This window comes from Ceratotherium simum, chromosome 33 (assembly GCF_057802395.1).
Source record: "Ceratotherium simum simum isolate JZ-2026a chromosome 33, ASM5780239v1, whole genome shotgun sequence".
In the NCBI taxonomy this organism is placed as follows: domain Eukaryota; kingdom Metazoa; phylum Chordata; class Mammalia; order Perissodactyla; family Rhinocerotidae; genus Ceratotherium; species Ceratotherium simum.
In genome coordinates this window covers 18,410,957-18,417,999 of record NC_141932.1, presented here as the reverse complement: position 1 = coordinate 18,417,999, position 7,043 = coordinate 18,410,957, and the positions used below count along the sequence as shown (strand labels likewise).

The 7,043-nt window shown below is 42.6% G+C and overlaps 1 pseudogene; it reads right to left on the bottom strand.

The window, feature by feature from the left end:
- Window positions 1-2,211: 2,211 nt before the first annotated feature.
- LOC101401096 (seminal plasma protein pB1-like) lies at window positions 2,212-4,641 on the bottom strand (annotated as a pseudogene).
- Between the last annotated feature and the right edge of the window lie 2,402 nt (window positions 4,642-7,043).

The following is a 7,043-nucleotide window of genomic DNA, read 5'->3' as shown; positions in this document are numbered from 1 at the left end:
AGATGGGATTCTCCTACCTGGTGCACATAAGAAAGCCAATTATCACAGAATCAGCTTTCAGGAAAAGAAAACAGCTTCATCGCAACATCAATCTGCAAGGAGACAGGAGGCATATGGTGTCACTTCTGTCTCCCCGATCCAGTACATTGGGCAAAATTTATGGGATGAAGGGCAGAGTGGTCTGAAGTTTGGAGATAGATGATTGGAGGTAAGGAGAAGCAAGGTAATTGATGATCTGTGCAAGCATAGTCAAGCTTCACAGCTCTTCATAGGATGCATGTTCACAAAATAGTGGCATTAGTATGATCTGTGGGTGGAGTTTTCAGTCTTTTGACATCAAAAGGATCAAATTTTGGGCATTTGCAGAGGCCTAGTCGATGGGTTGGTGAACTGGACAAGGGGGGACTCTCAGATCCTGAAAAACAACTCTTAATTACTCTATTGATAAGATGGAGTCAGTTGAACTGGTCCTAGATGGCCCGTGGTTACAATAATGCTACTTTCATCACACCGAGCTGGGGGTGGGTGGTGGGCTGGGTGATGATCATAGGGTAGTTCAGATCCCACAGACTCTTTTTCTGACTGATATTTAATATATTTTCTTGAATAAATGAGTTTCTGTAATTCATTCATAGTGACAAAAATAGAAATTTCCTTCTTGCTTCTCTGGGACCATAAGAGAAGATGTTCTAGCCTCCTTAACTGGATAGCCGGTATATTGACTTAGTTTTAAGTTCTAGTCTCAATTACATGCTCCAACATCACAGAGGCCATGAATGGTGACCTCCTTGAATGGGACTAATAGTGTCCCACAGCCACTATTCCATATCTCTCTGGGCTTTATACACCAGAATAAATCTTAGGCTCTGGCTTTGTGGCTCTCTTTATTTCTGGCACTTGTGAATTTTACTTGGTTTCATTCAAGCCTAGCTATTGACTGAAATATTATTTTTCTAGAATATCTCCTTGTCGTCCATTTTTTTTTAAAGGTTGTAGGCCTTTTGAGAAATTTCAGGGAGCCAAGGAGGTTCCAGGTTCCCCACTTATTACTTGATGCCAAGGCAAACAACACAGTCCATTTGGTCCTCCTAAAGATTCCAGTCCCCTAGGGAAGATGGACAGTTTAATTGCAAGTAGAGAGTGGATGAACTGCAGGACATGATCAGGACTCCTTGGAGTCAGAGAATATCCAGGAAGAAATAGCATTTCAGCTAAATCAAGAAAGAGAAATCATTTATGATAACGACCAGCCCTCCATACCCTCCGGGACCCTCCTCCCACCCACACCCCAATGGCTTCACCAATACACATTCACCATGCAATCAAGCCCACCAAAAAGAGAATTCCGATGTGTGTTGATGTTCCTTCAGGGTCTGGAGAAGGAGAGGGCCAGGACTTGAAGATCCTGTGTGATCAACTAGGGCACCCTGAGACCCTCCCATTGGAAAGATGGTTCCTTTCATGAAAGGAAAACAAGATCACATATGCAGGGAAAGTGCTTTATTGATTGAACCCATGCATGGCACGAACATGGTGGAGTTGTAGGGAAAAGATTTCAATCTGTCTCACAGAGCATCACCTTCATGCTTGAGATTTCTTGACTTTCTTCACTTAGGTTTCAAAGGCTTGATTGCATCCATGGCCGTGGGTAGATATACTGTACAGTAATTTAACATGGGGTTGGTGTCAATGTTAACGAGTTCTATTTATTTTTCCAGACAGTCACATAAGTGCAAAGGTCTGTTTCTCTTCTCCTCTTTCTCCTCTCTCTCTACTCTTCCCCATTTCTACTCATGCTCTGTCACATTTACTCAAAAGATTGTATTGTACTCTCTCTTCTCCTTTCTAAACTTCTCTCCCCCTACCTTGTCTTGCCACGAATCCTCCCCAGATCCTCCTCCTTCCATTTATTACCCCGCAAACTCTCTTTCTTCTTCCTTTCCTAACTCTCATCTCTCTATCTTTTGCATTTTGCCTTTTCTCTCTTACTCTCTTTCCAACTTTTCTCCCCTTTCTCCTCTCTCTCCTCTCCAAACCTCAGCTCCTCACTCTTCCTCCTGCATCCTTTCTACCTCATCCCATCCCTCCACCTGTCTCCTCTTGCCTTCTCACTCCTCTCTGTCACCTTACTCCATCTCTTTATCCAGCTCTATCTCTTCCCTGGTCACTCCCACCTTTGCTCATCTTCCTCTAGACACTTACCCTTTATTACTAGCAATACCTCCAAGCTCCATCTTGGTCATAGTTAGGAGTGAGTGAGCACCAAGAATTCTGAAGTGTATTCCCAATAGTGATACATTCGTCATACGTTTTGCCATGATAGATAAACGGAAAGACACATGGGGTGAAGTCTGAAAAGTACAAGGAATGGGTGAGAAAGTGCTTCGCAGAAAATTTTTTTTCATGTTATCAAGAGAAAGGGACGTGAACAGAATATGTTGGGCAAGATTAGGTAATGCCTGAGCCTTCCGTATAGGGAGCAATTATGGAAGTTTCCCTTTCATCTGGGAAACCACATGTTCCTCATGTGAAGAAAAGCTGCATACTCACCTTCAATATCACAATATCTCCATCTCCCCGAATAATTTTCAGTTAGAGAACACCAATAGGATAGGGAATGCGCCTTAGTGCAATCAAAATACTTGTTGCCTCCATAGGTGAATGGGAAAACATTTATTATCTGCAAAAAGTAAAGACATTCTCTTTATCAGCTCTTCAGGGTATCATTATCTCAGCAGTAACTCTGGAAAAGTTTCTATTCCAGCTAGCTCATCATCACCACTGGCCTGCCGTGTACAAAGCCCTTTACTAAGCATCAGGGATGTCAAGGTCAACATGATGTGGTCTCTACCCTCAGGGACTAGGAAAGGCTCTTTAACTTCCAGTGAAATGTTATTTTCCCAGAGGTATTTCCCATGGATATTGGAGCTCCAGTCAGCAGACAAGCTTGCTAGATAAAGAAGCAGCCCAATTTGGGATCATCATTTTTATCACCTGTTATTCTGTTTTGTCTAGAGCTACAGATTCTGCTTTCCCAGATTCAATACCAAAAGTTTAGAGATTTTATATCTGTGAACACAGGCAATTTCTTGTTCTTGTCATTAATATTCTGCCACACACCATATGGAAGCCTGATTTTTATCTGTGCCACATTCATAGCATATCTAAGATAGTTTCAGTGTGCACTGACTTAGCCATTTTAATGGACTGAAGATGAAAATTACAGGAAGCCAGAGGGCTTTGTGGTTGTGTGGACCTGGCCAAGGCATCTGTGGCCTGGATGAATTCTCTCTGCCTCATCACTGGATTTACTGGCCACAAATATCAACCCCCCCCAACTCACATGCACATTTCTGTTTGAATACTATCTCCCCATCCAATCCTGCCTGATGTCTCTTGGACAGGCTCCTGTATTAGAACACCATCCCTTGGAACGAGGCCCTATCTACACCTCGGCATATGGCACCAGCCCTGAAGTCCTGACCTGGGTTCAGATTCCTCTCCCACTATCTACAAGCTCCTTGTCCTTGATGAGTAAACACCTCTATGAAGGGCTCCTTGTTCTTCACATACAGCCTGGGGATGTATGCACCTTCGTCTTCCCATTATTGAGATGGTAAAATTACCTTTTGCATGTAAAATGTCTCAGAAGAATTTTAATCTCAGTTACCACCCCACATGGTAGTTTGTTTTATCTAATTGTTGTTTTGTTTCATTATTTTCAGAATCAGTTACCTAGTTTCTTTTCAGTAAAATAACTAGTCTCCATCAGCTGCATAACTGGAAGATATTCAGGAGGATAGTAGAGGGATGGAGAAGGAGAGAACAAAATTAAGTCAATCTAAATTCATTCTATAGTAGGACCACTCTGCAGCTCTAACTTTCTTTTCTTTCGCACTAAAATTTTATAATTTTTTATTGTGGTAAGAACACTTAACCCAAGATCCTCCCACTAAACACATTGTTAAGTGTAAGTTCTAGTAATCTGCTATACGATGTATTGATGAGAATTAGCTTTACTGTATTTTTTTCACATTTTGGCACCCGTGTTTGTTCTAAACAGATACACTCTGGATGTGTATAGTAGAGGGCTATAACAGATGAGTAAGAATCTCAAACTTTATCAGTGATATCATACTGACACATATGAATTACACCACACTATTCATAAGAAGTAACCTGAGACTACACTTTTCCTGTTATTCCAAACATTAAATCCAATTTACATAAAAAAATATTCCTTGGAGCAATATAGCTAACCCTGTAAATAGGCTGCCCATGTCTGGGACATTGGGAAAGGTATACAGGAATGAGGCAACTGTCATGAGGGTTGATAGCCAATAACACCATGGGCTTTTGAGTAAGAGTGACTTAGATGTACATTTCAAAGGCTTGTTTGAAAATTAAATAAAATATAAAGCCCTTAATAGTGTCTTGTCCTTGGGATATACTGAAGAATTGGCAGATGTATTTCTCACCACTATTATTATTATTCTATTACACATCAACCCATTTCTGGTGTAGGTTCTTCCACACCAATTCCAGCTCATCTCGCCTCCCTCACCTCCATCCACATGGTCCAGTTGTAGAAAGACACAGGCACCAGCCCAAATCAAGAAAGATTCCCAAATGCGGAGCCATGGCAGCTTGCCTTCCTGGGTCTGACAACTGCCACTTCCTTTTTATCTACCCCCTTACACCTTACACCCCCCCACCCCGAACCTGATAAGAATCAACCTCACCAGGAGAGTGCCTGTGCATTCCTAAGCCTGAGAGCATGACGTTCAAGTTCATCTCTCAGGTAGTGTGCACATGACATTGGCTACCAGGATAATATCCATGAGCCTCAATAGTTTAAAATGTTGCAAAGATGTTTGTGAAATCCTTTTCAGTTCCAAGATTCCATGACCAGGCAAGGGGATGAGGGGCAGATGAAAAGGACCATTTTCTCTCGTGAGTGTTCAACAGCGTCCATCTCATTTCCTGACCACATACTCAACTTCAGCACAAGGCCAAACCAGCATCCTGTTGGAGCCTCAAAGCAGCCTAATAAGGCAGGCATGCAAGTCTTAATTTGAAGGAGAAGGAAACCAAGACTCAGAGAATTCCTCAAGGAGACAGAGTGACTTGGGGAATAGCTGCTGTTGGACCTGCCTAGCCTAGTGGACATTTTCAGAGTGGAAGTTTCCTTGCCATGTGCCACACTTGGCAAGATTATCTCCCACAAATGGCTTTCCCATCCTGGCTCAAAGCTCAAGAAACATTGTAACACAGCTCATTTTCCAGATGAGAGCAGAAATGCCAGGATCTCTCCTTTACTCATTATCAAATGCTTCCCTTGCACTGAGCCTCAGTTTTCTCACTTGCAAAATGCACATAACGATCCCTTCCCTACAGTGCAATGTGAGTTTTGTATATTGAAAACCTTAAGCTGGTGTGCATACTACATACATAGTAAGTGCTCTGTGAACACCAGCTCACCATGTGCGGGAATCCATGGGTCCTTCTGTCTACCCTCCATGCCTCCTTCTAGCCCTCCAACTTAACCACATACTGTGTACTGAAAAGTAGACTATCTCAACTCTCACCTTGAAAAGTGTCACCCTTTTGAAGGTAACTCTTCAAGACTTAGTGTCAGCACACCTCTCCTAGATGACTTCAGTTGCCAACTTATCTTCCTCACTGCTTCAGCCATCACAAAACACATACTCATGAACATTGTGAAAAACAATAGCAACCTCCAGGGCAAATCTTAAGAGGGATCCACATCACGCAAGATTGTGGGGCTGGTTGGGCAAAAAACAGAGCAGCAGACTAGCCACGTTTTAACAGGGAGATCTGAGGAAAAAGACGGCCCAAAGAGGACTTGATAAGCTGCCACATATCCGTGGGGATCTAGAAGTCTGTGTTCATGTGCAGTGTTGCGTGAGATCAAAGAGCTCCCTAGTTGTCTACTTCTTCCTGGCTAAGTGTAAGGCCTTGTGTCCACAAAAGTAAAACCTGGAGTATAATTGTCCACTCCCCAAACTTTAAATATATTCCCCAAATCATACAAAGATCCAGCACATGGTGGAAGCTGAACTGACTCAAGATATTTCAACACATCTTCTGACCCATCACTGGCTCCCCACTAAGCTACACTGAAATGGAAGTGACCCCTGAGAATCCTCATTTAAAGAGAAAAACAAGAACTTATAAAAGAACAACTGAGCAGGGATATCAGCATTCAAGTCAGGGTAAGCAGACTCTACAGAACTAGTCCAAGAAAGTGACTAAACCCACACGTAAACAGCAACATACATAACCCCGGGTTGGAGAGTGAACCTGAATCCAGAGTGAAGACGATCTATTGTGTAAGATGTCCTATGTTTGACATAAAGCTATGAAATATTTAAAGAAACAGAAAAAAATGCATCTATGCAGGCAAAAAAAATCAGTAGGAGCTGTCTCTGAGCAGTGCAGATGGTGGACTTACCCGGCAAAGACTCCAAAGCATATATTATAAATATGTTCAAAGAATGAAAAGAAGCCATGATATAGAGTTAAAAAAAAGTATGATGTGAATTGCTGGGAAGATGGCAGCATGGGAAGACTCTGAACTCACCTCCACCCATGGACACAACAAATCTACAAATACAAATGGAAAAATTTCCTCTGAGAGAGAACTGGGAACTGGATAAAAAGAACCCCCACAACAAGGGAAAACACTGGCAGGGGTGGAAGAGGCAGAAATACCTTTCTGCTGAGGAAAAAACCACATTTAGCCATGGCACCTCACAGCCCAGAGAAATCTTAAGGTTGAAGCTTTTCCTGGAAAAGCGTGGGATCTGAGCAGGAGAACTATGCCATAATAAGCAGCATTTGAATACAGCACAACCAAGATGAGTGCCATAATACTGGTCTTTGCTGGATATTAAAAGCAAGGGGGAATACCACCAGACAAACTAGCATAAGAGATAGAAAAGTCTGCTCGGGGCCGGCCCCGTGGTGGAGTGGTTAATTGCACGCACTTCGCTGCTGGCCGCCCAGGTTTGGATCCCAGG